This window comes from Danio rerio, chromosome 3 (assembly GCF_052040795.2).
Source record: "Danio rerio strain M-AB ecotype USA chromosome 3, GRCz13ab, whole genome shotgun sequence".
NCBI classification, from domain to species: Eukaryota; Metazoa; Chordata; class Actinopteri; order Cypriniformes; family Danionidae; genus Danio; species Danio rerio.
The window spans coordinates 15,494,644-15,510,082 of NC_141023.1; the positions used below are offsets into that span (position 1 = coordinate 15,494,644).

Genomic DNA, 15,439 nt, shown 5'->3' on the forward strand with positions numbered 1-15,439 from the left:
TAAAAGTCCCCATGCATTTGCGGGACTCATAATGCCCGCAAACGAGTGATAATCTCCAGGAAACCGTGCGTATCACTCCCGGTCCTCAAGTAAGTCGCGCACCCTTCTTACCCCAGTATCCCTCTTCGCTCTTCAGACACGTTCCGCGCAGCCCTGTCAAACTCACACTTAATATATATTAATATTACTATTTTACTGCTATTAAAAAGCCAATGTTACACAGTGCAAAAAGTTACTGTTTTTATTTATTTATATTTTTTGTCTTATATTGTATGGGTACATTTTTGGTATTAGCCAAAATTTTAGTAATAGTTAATAATCCTCTTGTGTGGATCAAAAATATACATTTATTTTATGGCAAAATTTATTAGAATTCTAAGTAAAGATCATGTTACATGAATATATTTAGTAACTTTCCTATTGTAAATATAATAAACCTCAAGTGGTGTGCATTAAACACTTCAATTTGACAACTTAAAAAACATTTTTTTCAGTATTTTTAACCATCAGATTTTCAGATAATTGTATCTCAGCCAAGTATTGTCCAATCTTAACAACCATACATCAACGGAAAGTTAATTCATTTGATGTGATGGATAAATATAAGAACAAATGATACATTTACACTTATGACTGCTTTTTGTGATCCAGGGTCACATAGATCAGATTTAAGACTGCATTTTAACCTCATTCACATTTAAACATGCAATTCTCCAGTTATTACAGTGATTCATGGGCATCTGTTATGCAGTTATGTGGTGCAGCAGGAGGACGGCACAAAGGCTACAGGCTGAGATCATAAAAGATAAAACACACTTACGCTTATAATCACACCTATTGTGTACATAATGGACTGCTTGCTCAGTAACGCCCCGTGAAAGCCTCACCTGTGGAGGACTGCTACCAACGGGGGTATAGCTCAGTGGTAGAGCATTTGACTGCAGATCAAGAGGTCCCCGGTTCAAATCCGGGTGCCCCCTGTTTTGACAAGAACACCAGTAAATGAGGACAAATATCTCCAACTGGATATTCAAAAACACTTGGGAATAACAGAAGCTAATCTAAACCTAAAATGAATATCAAACGAATGAACCTCAATGAATATCACCACAAACACAGGGCTTCTTTAGCGCACAAACACACACTTGAAGTCCATTAATAACTTATTTTTATAGATCTGATGTAAACATTGTGAAACTAAAAGCGTATCTAGACCAAAAAGTACAATGTTATGACAATGACATATATATGACGTTGCACAGAATTGCTTTTGCAAAACAAAAAGACAAGCAAAAAAAATAAGCCTCAGAACCAGTCAAAGCGACTGAGCTGTGTGTATCAATGGTATAGTGGTAGATTAATTCATCTGATGAAAGACACTTTCATGAAATTAAAGAGCCCATATTATGGGTTTTTGAAAATTCCCCTCCATGTAGTGTGTAACACAGCTCTAAGTGAAGTGAAGTATCTAGCTAAGGCTTAAATCTGTAAGAATACAGTGTTTAAAACTGTTGATTCATCTATAAAAGAGTCGACTCATAGTGCTTCAAACGAGTCGCCTAGATACCGATTCATTAGGTGTTTCGCCATGACGTATGAATGAAACCAAGTTATTCACATGCACGCGCAAACCCGGGAGATTTCAAACCTGAGGCCCCGCCCTCTGACGCAAAAACCCAGACACACACACACACCCACACACACACAAACATGCCGGTCGATTGAAGTCACACTGCAGATGGATATATTGAGTCTCTACCCAAAGATGAAACCTCAGCATTATAGCCAAGCAGTTGGAAACTACTGGAAACTTCTGGAAACTACATGCTACAAAGAATACTTCATCAGCGTTTGTTAAAGGAAGGATCAGTAAAGAGTAACCTACTGATGGATGTCAGGATGGATTTTTCTTCCTCCATTTCTCAAGTGTAAGTACGTGCGATTAAAGTTGCCTCGTTGACTCTAGCTTGCAAATGTATTTAGTTGTGATTTGTTACTTGTAACCGCGTGTACTGTATCAGGTTAACTGGCTATATTCTCTTATCGCGTGCAAAGTCATGTTAAAAACGCGACGCGTGCTGCTTTGTTAACGGAGCTCCGTGGACGGGGAGTAGTGTGTGTGTCTGTGTGCGCGTGTGAGCGCGTTATCGTCCGGAGGTGTGTGTGTGTGTGTGTGTGTGCGCGCGCGTTGTCGTCCGGAGCAGGGTTAAGTGCATTTTAGCATTGTAGCCTTATTAGCATTGTATCACAGTACGCACAGCGGTGCTGCAAGTCGGCAGCTGTCTGTGGCTTCCAGCTACGACTCAGGACACTGTTCATATTTCTGCCGCGCCACAGATCGCCATCTGAATAATTTCATTTTAAATAACATGTAAATGTGTACATCTGGTGTGTGTTACTTTCAATAGTCGTGTTAGTCGTAGTTAAGGATGGAGTTTGCTTTAGCTTTGTGGATCAATGACTGCATGCAGGAAAAAAACATTAGTCTGGATGTCAACATTATCCGCACTAAAGCTAAAAAGCTTAAAGCTGCAGTCATACTAGAGTCTGTGTGTGTGAAATTCTGTTGTACGGCATTGCAAAAAGGGGCGGGATTAAACAAGATTATTAGACATTAAAAACAGCGAGCGATTGGTCCATGTTTTAAATTTCTGTCCAGATAAGTCGTGTTTTGATTCTCGATTGGTCTCACGCAGTCAAGTGATGCGATTTTGCGATGATGCGAAATTTAACGCATGACTCTGCGTTTCCGGTCTGACGCATGTACATGTGTATGAAAAAAGTCAAGTGTGACCGCAGCTTTAGGAATCGGTTGCTGAAAGTGATGAATGTTTGCACATTGACACCAGGTTTTGGTCTTTAGTTTCAGTCTATAAAACTGGACGTAGTTTTCTATGAACGTTTGACATTTGACAGTGTTTAAACAAGAGAGTAAAGTGTGAAAATGTTAATGTCTGTCTGAGAAAAGTGTATAAAGCGTGTATTGACAGGTTTTACAGCTTTAAACATCTATGATAATTTTGAAAAATAAAGCGGACTACTACTTGGATTTCACCTATTGCAGGTTATTTTTAGAATGTAACACCAGTGATTAACGAGGTAAACCGTACTACAAACAAATTAACACAGAGTAAAAATGTCTGCAGCCAAACAGGTTTCGACACACATTTACGGCCATTGTGTTTAGCTTATCCAATGGCGACATTAAATGGTCAAAGTCATATATTAAAGTAAATTTTGGTGTACCGCAGAGTAGGGTTGCATGGCTTACCGGTACTATGGTAGTATCGCGATACTATGGCACTAAAATACTGATGGTGCCACCGTAGTTTGTAAACGGTAGTACTGTCATTAACGGTCCATGTACAATAGATAATGTTGCATGTGGAAAAGTCACTAAAATGCTCACCCATTTGTGCAACAATAAACCATTTTATTTGAATGGTCTGTGGAGCCCTTTAAGGTTGCAAAACTGTATTATTTGCGCCTTTTATGGTAACCTTTTGCACATTTTCTAACACTTCAGTTCAAACGCACATCTGAATCAGTTCATTTGTGTTCATTCATTCATTCATTTTCTTTTCGGCTTAGTCCCTTTATTAACCGGGGTCGGAATGAACCACCAACTTATCCAGCACGTTTTTATGCAGCGGATACCCTTACAGCCACAACCCATGTCTGTAAAACATTTCTGTTCCTGTTAATATGATTTAGTAGCTACAACAACCACCACAATCTCTTTAAAAGAACGACTCACAAAGTGACATTGTGAATTACTTTGGATTGTTTCCTGATAAGACTGAAAAAACAAAATAAAATAAAAACCCAAAATAGCAACAGGAAACACTTAAACGATCATTGACCACTACATATAGTCTATTTTTGTTGGAATAAATGCTCTTTTGTAAAAATTCCATCTGGTATAATTTGTATCTTTATTTTAAAGTTATTTTTGCTGATCAGTTATCTACATTTTAGTTGAAGTGGGGTGCAAATAATACTTTGACCTTAAGGGAAATAAGAATTACATTCAAGGAGGTCTATAATATCATAAAATATAGTATTTATGACAATTTTCTTTAAAATTTGAGTTATGACATGTTTATATTAAAGGAATATGCTGTGATGAGGAAAATATATATTTAGTTTTATATGCCTATCCAGAGACTAGGTGACTGATTGGTCACCAATATTAGTACTTATAGATGGTATGCAAAATGGTGAAAAGCCTTGGAGTAATGATTGATGACCAACGAAACTTCTCTGACCACATTTCTAGAACTGCTCGATCGTGCAGATTCGCACTCTATAACATCAGAAAGATCCGACCCTTCTTATCTGAACATGCAGCTCAACTCCTTGTTCAAGCTCTTGTTGTCTCCAAACTGGATTACTGCAACTCTCTACTAGCAGGGCTTCCAGCTAACTCTATCAAGCCTTTTCAACTGCTCCAGAACGCAGCAGCACGAGTGGTCTTCAATGAACCTAAACGAGCACATGTCACTCCGCTGCTAGTCCGTTTGCACTGGCTGCCAGTTGCTGCTCGCAACAAATTCAAAGCTCTGATGTTTGCCTACAAAGTGACCTCTGGCCTTGCTCCTTCTTATCTGCTCTCACTTCTGCAGATCTATGTGCCCTCCAGAAACTTGGGTTCTGTGAATGAACGTCGCCTCGTGGTTCCATCCCAAAGAGGGAAGAAATTACTTTCGCGAACGCTCACGCTCAATCTGCCCAGTTGGTGGAATGAACTCCCTAACTGCATCAGAACAGCAGAGTCACTCGCTATTTTCAAGAAACGACTAAAAACTCAACTATTTAGTCTCCACTTCACTTCCTAATCTGCAATTGCCTCTCTGAATATCACACTAACTGTACCCAAAAAAAACAAAAACAAAAACAACAAAAAATACTAATACTACTAAATTAATACTTCCCTTCTTAGACTTTACAGACCTGAAACTTGCCTATAGCACTTATTCATTGTTGCTCTTAGTTGTGTAAATTGCTTCCTTGTCCTCATTTGTAAGTCGCTTTGGATAAAAGCGTCTGCTAAATGACTAAATGTAAATGTATGATGTTTCCCTTTTTTTCTTGTTTTCCCTTACCTCAATCTATCTGTTGGCTTATTTTTAGGGATTACTATAATTTCTACAACTCATTGCACATTTTCTCTAAAACTTGCCTTTGATTATGTCTGTAAAAGCACATTGTACAATCATAAATGTTACAAAAAAAATTTAATAAAATTTTAGGTTCAAAACTGTTTTGAATTTACATTAATGCTATATGTAGACTATCTAATGTAAATCTATCACATTTTGACAAGTTGTGTGCATTAAATACTTTATTTCTACAACTTTAAAGGCGATTTTCCAAGTATTTAGTTTTTTTAACCATCAGATTTTCAAATAATTGTATCTCAGCCAAATATTCTAACAAACCACAAATCAACAGAACGCTAAATTATTTCAAAGAAATCTTAAAACAAATGGTAAATTTACACTTATGACTGCTTTTGTGTGGTGGTTCACTCCACTGTGGCAACCTCATATAAATAAGAGACTAAGCTGAAGGAAAACGATTGAATAAATGACTGCTTTTGTTGGCCAAGGTATCATAAATCAGATTCAAGATTGGATTCCAACCTCAATCACAAACAAACAAACAAACAAACCGACATGCAATTCTCCAGTTATTACAGCTATTCATGGGCATCTGTTATGCAGTTATGTGGTGCAGCAGGAGGACGGCACAAAGGCTGCACGCTGAGATCATAAAAGATAAAACACTTATCTTTCACTTATCACTTATCTTTCACTTATCTTTCACTTATGCTTATAATCACACCTATTGTGTACATAATGGACTGCTTGCTCAGTAATGCCCTGTGAAAGCCTCACCTGTGAATGACAATCACAAGTGGGGGTATAGCTCAGTGGTAGAGCATTTGACTGCAGATCAAGAGGTCCCCGGTTCAAATCCGGGTGCCCCCTGTTTTTACAAGACCACCAGAAAATTAGGATAAACCTCTATCATTGAATTTGTCCAAAATATCTCATGAGAACAAAAGAAGCTAATCATCTGAAACCATGAATGAATAAACCAGTAACAGGAAGACAAAGGCTCTTTAGCGCACATGCACACACACACAAACACACACACTTGAAGTCCATTAATAACTTATTTTTATAGATCTGATGTAAACATTGTGAAACTAAAAGCTTATCTAGACCAAAAAGTACAATGTTAACATGACGATGATGTATTTATATATGCCGTTGTACAGAACTGCTTTGCAAAATAAACATACATCCAAAAAATAAGCACCAGAACCAGTCAAACCCACTGAGCTGTGTGTATCAATGGTATGCTGGTAGATGAATTCATCTGATGAAAGTGTCATGAAATTAAAATGTCTTGAGTGGAATTCATGTAGTTGTTTCATTAGCCACTAGGTGTCATCCCAAACAAAGGGTGAAACCGATTCTTGATTTATTAAAGGGATATACATTAAATGTAGTCACCCTCGAATTATTACAAACTCAGGTAAAAAAAAAAGTGAAAATCTGAACACAAAAGAAGATATTTAGAAGAATGTCTGCAGCCAAACAGGTCTCGCCACATATTTACTGCAATAGCATGCATTTTTTCAGCGGTTAAATGAATTGGCGTATATATTAAAGTGAATTGTGGTGAACCACAGGGATCAGTTTTAGGTCCAAAACTGTTTCGAATTTATGTAGAATATCAGTGTTGTTAATAATAAGAATAAATAAATAAGAAAAATAAAGTTGTTAATAATTGTCACAATGAAGGTGATTACAACAGAAATAAATATGTTAAAATTGTGACTTGATGGTACCATGTCCCTTGATGGTGTCGCTATTTTGGTTGCTATTCAAATTTTTCAAATGGAGGAAGAAGAAATGTTTTCCCCTACGCCAACTCCACCCCTTTGCCCCCAGCAAACCTTACAGGACTGCTGTGGAATGTATTTATAGAACAATGTTTTAAGGAAGCTGGTATCTTCATACCATCCAAAATTTCCCCTTTACAATCTTTAAACTCGACATGTACTGTAGTTACACTGGAAATAAGTGATTGGCAGGCCTGCATTCAATCTACACTAGGCTGAAACATCAACAATTCTACAGAACTGGATTTGGTTTCTAGCTAAAACCAAAGCGTGTTATACTTCCCTTCTAGGTTCTGATACCTAATACCTGCTGCTAGTAAATGATGTCTTTAGTATGTTCACTAAGCTGTAAATCATATGTATACATTATAAGTTCAGCTGAACTTTCTACTGTTTTATTTTCAAGATCAGTCTTGCTTTTTTTAGGAGGTATCTCTTTTTGTTTTTTTGACCTTTGACAAGATGTGCTACTCAATGTTCATGGTTACATGTAAAGATAAAGAAATACATTTCAACAATCATGGCATCTTAAACTTTATGACTTTAAATGTGCAAATCAGATTTAGTTTAGTGGATGGACAAAATCTAAGCTGAATCCTAAGCATTTTCAAGGTTCTTTTCAGTTCTTTACATTTGATTTGCTCATTAGTCATCAAACTATACCCAAATGTGCGTCATTCAATCAGATCTTTTTTTAGCTAGTCAGAGTTAGAAGATGTAGGTTTTTTTTATATGGAAACTGGTATAAATATAAGTTGTATCAGAGAGTAATCCAACTCTTTAACTGCTCTGTTTAAAGTAAAACACAAAGGTAAGTAGGACTGGGCCGGTAAACGATATTATATTGAATCATGATAAAATGTATGTCAATAACAAAGATAAGCTCTAGACCATGGGTGTCTAAACTCTGTCAGGGAGGGCTAGTGTCCAGGAGAGTTTAGCTCCAACCCTAATCAAACACACCTAAACTAGCTAATCAAGCTCTTACTAGATGTACTAGAAACTTCCAGGCAGGTGTGTTGAAGCAAGTTGGAGATAAATTCTCCAGGACACTGGCAGGACCGAGTATGGACACCCCTGCTCAAGACTTTTTACTCTATATTGATATAAAAGCCAATCTAAAAGAGTGTTGATATTAGAAATGTACCGAATTTTCAGCCACCGAAAATTTATCGGCTGAAAATATGTTTTGCTACTTAATGGACCCTCTAACTTTTGTGGTTTCAGTCATTGTTGGGGTACTTTTTTAAATCTGGAAGCATTAACAACTGATATCGATTATCTTTCAATATGGGAAATAACTATCGAGATTGGATTTTTGGCATATCAGGCAGCTCTAAAGGTAAACACATTATTATTATTATCATTATCATTGTCATTTGCTTTTCTGATCACAAATAATATTTCTGGTTGTGTTATGTTGTACATAAGCGAGTGTGAGAGCACAGCCAACACAAAATGTTAGTTTGTTGCACTAATAACATTTTCGACATATTCCAACCCTTACGTTAGGCTTATTTCCTCCATAGAATTGCCTTGTTTTGTCAATTTAAAACAATGCATGTATATTTCAAAAGATTAATGTCTGGCGATTTCATCATGACTGCCATTTACAGATATATAGCCTCACATCTTTGATGTTTGGCTAGAAACGTGTTTTGTTCTCTTTTTCTTCATTTTATTTGCCATGGTTTGATGTTTTCCTTTTGTACTGTTTTCTGATCTGGGAAATGTATTATCTTATTTTATGACATTTTATTATGTTAATTTTTAGCTTTTGTGAAAAAAAAACCTTAACAGTCTTTGCTGATATAGCAACACAATTGTATTGCGTTCTTTTGGTTGTAAATGTTTTGGGCAGGTTTTTCTTGGAGCAGGCAGATTTTGGAACGCTTTTTGCCAGGAAATAGTTGACCCAAACTGCCAACACTTCCAAACTAGCATCAAGAAACTTTAAAAAAACAGTTTGTTATGAAGGATTCGGATTTCTGCTTTCCAATCCGTCTCATCATGGACCAAAGTTTATCCTTTTCTCATAATTTTTTTATTAAATATAATTATTATTTGATCATTTGAATGAGTATTTAACTTTGAATTGATTTTAATTAATGAATAAGTTAACACATTGCTTAATATAAGAATGTTCAGTGCATTTGCCTGTCTCTTTATAACTATTTTCAGAAGCCACCAAACTAGGTCAGAGGTCACGGAGACCTTGAGTGGAACTGATGGCTGAGGACTGGAATCAACTGTTTCTATTGTTATTTCTAGTAGTTATTACTATCTAAAATGTCTAAGCAGAGCGGCCTAGGAACTCATTGCGAGTGTTGAAGCTGGCTTCTGCTGATGTACTTGCAAACTATCTTCAGTAAACTTGATTTATTTATTTAAATCTCTGACTCCAGCTCTTCTTCATCTACTAGACTGGTCATTCATTGGGTCAAACTGTAAACTATCCCTACAGTTTTATATAAAGGTTATGGTAGGTCAGAAAATTTGCTCATTATCTATCAAAACACTCAAAGCTTAAATAAGTTTAATTGATAAATGAGATGGAATTAAATATATCATATTAAAAGGCGAGGGTGTATTAATATTATAGAGGTCGTGTGACATCATTACTATTGGAAATTTGGTCCATCTCACCAGTTTAAGTTGCTCATTTCTCTGGATTTGCACAATCTTTGAAGCATTTTGGATAACGCAAGTACACGAGTCAGCTAAATATATAATGCAGTACTAGTGTTTTTAAAATTATTTGAATGATATGGTCTCTTCAAAATAAGGTAAAAAATTCAAACTATGACAGGTCAGACCCAGAGGTAGCGACTTCTTGTAACTTCTAACTCTGTATCAAATTTATTTTTTAAAAGACGGGAAATTATCCAAAGCATACACTTGCAGCACAAGTGTCAAACTCAGATCCTGGAGGGCTGCAACTCTGCACGGTTTAGTTCCAACCCTAATTAAACACACCTGATCAAACTAATTAAGTCCTTCAGGCTTGTTTGAAACCTACAGGTAGGTGTGTTATAGCAGAGTTGGAACTAAACTGTGCACAGCTGCGGTCCTCTAGTAACTGAGTTTAACACTTATAGTCACACCTTTAAATAAATACACATGACTGGATGACTGTCCTGTGAAAGACACACCTGTGACTTATGCATGTGTGTGGGGGTATAGCTCAGTGGTAGAGCATTTGACTGCAGATCAAGAGGTCCCCGGTTCAAATCCGGGTGCCCCCTATTTTGCATTTTACAAAAAATGATATTCAAATAACTTAGGAACAAATTAATCAGTCAATAGGTCGATCTGTCTGTCTATCCATCTACCTTTATTTTTTTTTTTATGTGTTTATTGTACAAGCCTACAAGATATATTCAAGTGAGGCAAACATGCCAGAGCAATTCAGGATTTATTTGAAAATAAATTCACAGGCTTACTTGTCAGTTTTTATTTTCCTAAAGTTCATTATTGTAAGAAATCAATAATTGATTAGATTTAAGATTATCAAATTATGAAATCATTAACAACCCACACAGCAAAAAAAGGTTCCTCTCAGTTTTAGGAGATGCATAAAGAATAATTCTGATGCTGTTTTGTAATTTTGTAAACGTGTAATTCTATTATGCAATTTACGTTTTGGATATGATTTGTCTTTGGAGTTTATGATTTATATTCTAATATTATTAAATTGTGTGTATTTATGAGTTTGTAATTGTAATTTAGCACTTTGTTAAATTGCAGTTGTTTTGTTTGACTTTGGGTTTCTGCCTCTTTTTCTGCTTGTAATTTTTGTGCTTTATTTTATACGTTTTTATTCTTGTTCAAAAAAAACAAAACAATTGTATGTCAAATATACAGGGCATGGTTTTCGAACACACACCCTCATTTAATTATTTTAGACTCGTTTTATGACTCACTTCATGATTGCTCACCACGTTTGCTTAGTCAACAAGGCCACGATATCATCAAATGTATGAAACACCCAGTGATCTAACACACACACACACACACACACACACACACAGATAGACAGATATATAGATATATAGACAGACAGACAGACAGATAGATAGATAGATAGATAGATAGATAGATAGATAGATAGATAGATAGATAGATAGATAGATAGATAGATAGATAATTTCTATTATAGTTATTTATCATATTGTTCAGTAGGTAAACCTGTCTTTATTTATATCAGCGGTGTAGTTCATAGATGCTGAAATGCTCAAGTACAGTTTAATGTACAAAATACAAACAGCAGTCTATATTTATTTGCTTGTTAAATATTGAAAATTAGATTTGTACTCTTCTTTACCGAGAACTAAACATTATACACACAAGCGCACTCAAATATGATTTATCACTGTCATTTGGAAAAATAAAACGGTGAAAGCACTATTTTTGGGTGTAAACAGCAGTCTAAAACTATTTAGGACAAAGTCTTAAATAATAAATATAGTGTCATATGGCTTGCCGAACAATTAAAAGTCAAATAGCCAAACTGTTTTAGAAGGTAAGGGATTATTTTTGTTAAATTAAATTTCATTTGTATAACCATTTTGTCACACCCTCAGCTCATTCCTGCTCCACCAATCACCGCTCTTCCTCACAAACCACCTCTCTCTAATCCCGTGAGCCATTACCGGCCTTCTAATCACCTGCACCTGTTACCCCTCATCAAAGACACTATAAAGACCCACCTCATTCTTCCACACATTCGCTGATAAAACATTCTGATGGTTTTCCTCACTTTCATCTTCTCTGCTTCTTCCATAGGCCTTTGGATCCTTAACCTGCTGATTAAGGGCAATGATTACTCTAATATGGTGCTTACTAGAAGATCTACATTTTCGTCACCTTGGAATAATAAGGTTCTATCTGCGTTCTTAATGATTTTGAGATTTAGCTTTAAAGTTTTTGTTTTCCATAAGGGCAACTCGTATGTGTAACATTTAGTTTTGTTTTTTTTAAATAGTCTTAAATGTAAACCACTTTATAACAAGGCATTCTATAATGTAAATAAGCTGTCAATTAATAAGACTGTCAATAACTCAATTTTGACAAATGTCAGCGAGGCTTATAATTCTAAGGTGACGATTTACCTGTTCAACTGCGTGTCTGCATACCCACCTTCTGATGTTCTCAAGAACGAACTGTGTGTGTGAGATCGCTAACATCAGATGTTTACATTACAAGCTGTTGAAGATCGCAAACCGATTTAACACCACTCTCCTGCTTCATCACTTTGATTCAGTGACTTGTGTTGAATAAAACTAATAAAAGAGAACCTTCCTTGTCTACCAGCGTGAGTTTTTTTTTTTTTTTTTTTTAATTTTTTTACAATTATCGTTTTAAAGCCACTGCACATTGCTGGATTACAATCAAATTTGGAAAAAGGTTATCAGTTACCATGGAATACAAATAACTTTAACTAATCAACTAGTTGTTGCTGCCAAAACAGTATTTAGACAACTAAAATTAAACAATCACTAGCTTTCTTATTTCAGCATGTTAGCTATGTGTACAATTTGTTTTACAGTTTTTTTTTTTTTATTTGTTTAAATGTATAGTAAGATGTGTGGTGGCAGAGTAGGGAGCGCTGTTGCCTCACAGCAAAATGTTCATTGGTTCAAGTCTCGGCTGGATCAGTTGGCATTTCTGTGTGGAGTTTGAATGTTTTTCCCATGTCCAAGTGGGTGTTCTAGTTTTCCGCAAAAGTCTAAACACATGTGCTATAGCTAAATTAGGCTAAATTCTGTAGTGAATGAGTTTATGGGTGTTTTCCAGTGACAGCTGGAAAGGCATCTGATGCGTAAAACATATGCTGGATAAGTTCGCGGTTCATTGTGCTGTGGCGACCCATGAATAATAAAGGTACTAAGCCGAAAAGAGAATGAATGTAGTTATATAACATTTAAATAGCAGAAAGCTCACTTGAATACTTTTCCTCAACTCTAATATTAGTGTCTGATATTTATTGTGGGAAGGCATAAAGAAGTATTGTTCTAATCCAAAGAGTATTTATTATTATTATATTATTATACCCATTAGCACATACTATTTTTGGTACTAGTTTATAATAATACACAAATCTGTTTTTGCACCATCCTGTCAGTGAGAGTCGAGTTTAGCACATCCCCAACCAAGGGGTGAAAATTATATCTCACCTTTGTGATGTGTAAAACCTAAGTTATTCAGAGAGCTAGAATGAAATAACATCAAGTGCATGTGCACTGTAAAGCCCAATAATTTCAGATAACTCAAATCATTTGAGTAAACCGATTGCAACAAACCATTTAAGTTCAAAAACTAATTCTAATGAGTACTGTGAACTTAAATCTGTTCAAATCAAAATCACTCACCGGTCACTTTATTAGGTACACCTTAATAGTACCTGGTTGGACCTTTTTGCCTTCAGAACTGCCTTAATCCTTCGTGGCATAGATTCAACAAGATACTGATATATTCCTCTGAGATCCATATTGGCATGATGGCATCCTGGTCTACCACATCCCAAAGGTGCTCTCTTGGATTGAGATCTGGTGACTGTGGAGGTCATTTGAGTACAGTGCACTCCTTGTCATGTTCAAGAAACGAGTCTTCCAGGATTTCAGTAGATCAGCAGTTTCTGAAATACTCAGACCAGCCCATCTGGCACCAACAACCATGCCACGTTCAAAGTCACTTGAATCACCTTTCTTCCCTAATCTGATGCTCAGTTTGAACTTCAGCAGATCGTCTTGATCATGTCTAACGTTATATGCCTAAATGCGTTGAGTTGCTGCCATGTGATTCGTTGATAAGAAATGTGCGTTAAGCAGTTGGAGAAGTGTACCTAATAAAGTGGCCGGTAAGTGTATATTCCTTTATCGATTGTTTTCCCATTTACTTAGCATCCTTTCAGTATCGCCTTTTTTTAGCCACGTTGAAACAGAAACGGTCCCTTTCGCTGCTTCTTTCTTCAGATTTTCTTTAAATTTTTTCCCTCTTTCATTTGAAACTAGCTTTACGTTATAACAAAAAGAAAGCGGGTAACTTACATTAACACATGCCCTCTTAAGCTATGTTTAAAATCTAAGTTAAGCAATGACGCTAAACACACAACTCACCTTAAATGTCCGTTTTGTTTTTATCAAGGTAAAGCTTAGCTAAGATAAATAGTAGCAAAGCTACTCGACGTCACGTTGCTATAGCAATGGCGCCAGAGGCATATGTAAACAAACGAATTTCGTCTCGAGTTATTGATGTTCGTTGCTGATTTTCTCGTGTTCTTATATTAATTATCATAAGTTAAATGCATTTTGTTTGTCTCCGTGTTTTGATAGCACTTTTAACTAGTTTAAAAGGGGGAGGGGTGCTACCTTGAACATAAAGCCTAAGTACAAATTCAGTCAGATGCATGTCAAAAGATCTCTTTTGGCCGTTTTCAAGTCGTTAAGAAACTGTTCAGAACAAATGCATTAGCACACACTGGTCTATAAAAGGAGGAGATAAGATTATCATCTGAATGATCGATGCAAAACGACCTACAGCTCAGCTTCTGTTTGATCTGATAACGATTCATTGTCCTTATCGGGCTTCGTCTGCACCTCTTTTCAACTTTTCTTAGAGCTTTTTTCTTGTTTTTAGTCCAAATATCTACACTACCTGACAAAAGTCAAAAGTTTTAGGAACAACAAATAATAAGTTGACTTCTAGTTGATCATTTGTTATCAGAAGTGGCTTATATGAAAGGCAAGGGCCTCTAGATTACTCTTATGTTACCAATATAAACTATGATCATGCCTTGATTTTTAATTATTTTATTAGGACTGTAAGATCTGACTTTGCTTAGACAAAAGTCTTGTCACTTAACAGAAATGTACAGTTTAGAATATAAAGTCATGCTGCAGTGGAAGAAGAATTAACATTGTGTATGATTCCCATGAGCTTGGAGGACTGCATCCATACATCTCTGCAATGACTCAAATTACTTGTTAATAAAGTCATCTGGAATGGCAAAGAAAGCGTTCTTGCAGGACTCCCAGAGTTCATCAAGATTCTTTGGATTCATCTTCAACGCCTCCTTCATCTTACCCCAGACATGCTCAATAATTTTTATGTCTGGTGACTGGGCTGGCCAATCCTGGAGCACCTAGACCATCTTTGCTTTCAGGAACTGTAATGTGGAGGCTGAAGTATGAGAAGGAGCGCTATCCTGCTGAAGAATTTGCCCTCTGCTGTGGTTTGTAATGTAATGGGGAGCACAAATGTCATGATACCTCAGGCTGTTGATGTTGCCATCTTTTCCAAAATTTCTAAATTCTTGGGTCAATGCGGGTTCCAATAGGTCTTCTGCAGTATTTGTGATGTTTGAGATGCAGTTCAACAGATGATTCATCAGAAAAATAGACCTTCTGCCACTTTTCAAAATGATCAACTAGAAGTCAAGTTTTTTTTTGCTCTTACAACTGGGATCGACGACAAGACTTTTGCCAGGTAGTGTAAAATAATTTAAGAACCATTTTTCCCAAA

The 15,439-nt window shown here is 36.2% G+C and overlaps 1 protein-coding gene and 3 non-coding genes across 7 annotated transcripts in view; 3 read left to right on the top strand and 1 right to left on the bottom strand.

The window, feature by feature from the left end:
• Positions 1-14,122, bottom strand: part of lasp1 (LIM and SH3 protein 1) — a 59,619-nt gene extending 45,497 nt beyond the window's left edge. Inside the window, exons 1-2 of one of the 4 annotated variants that reach the window (XM_087242144.1) lie at positions 14,035-14,122; positions 11,626-11,718 (exon numbers count right to left, since the gene is read on the bottom strand). The gene's annotated coding sequence lies outside the window, so the exon portion shown is untranslated. Of the gene's footprint in view, positions 1-11,625; positions 11,722-13,287 lie in introns of all 4 variants that reach the window. The other 3 variants (XM_087242145.1, XM_087242146.1, XM_087242147.1) reach the window with 3 other exon arrangements.
• trnac-gca (transfer RNA cysteine (anticodon GCA)) lies at positions 909-980 on the top strand. Its single transcript has one exon. It is a non-coding gene; the product is annotated as a tRNA-Cys (tRNA).
• On the top strand, positions 5,922-5,993 carry trnac-gca (transfer RNA cysteine (anticodon GCA)). Its single transcript has one exon. It is a non-coding gene; the product is annotated as a tRNA-Cys (tRNA).
• trnac-gca (transfer RNA cysteine (anticodon GCA)) lies at positions 10,090-10,161 on the top strand. Its single transcript has one exon. It is a non-coding gene; the product is annotated as a tRNA-Cys (tRNA).
• Positions 14,123-15,439: the final 1,317 nt, after the last annotated feature.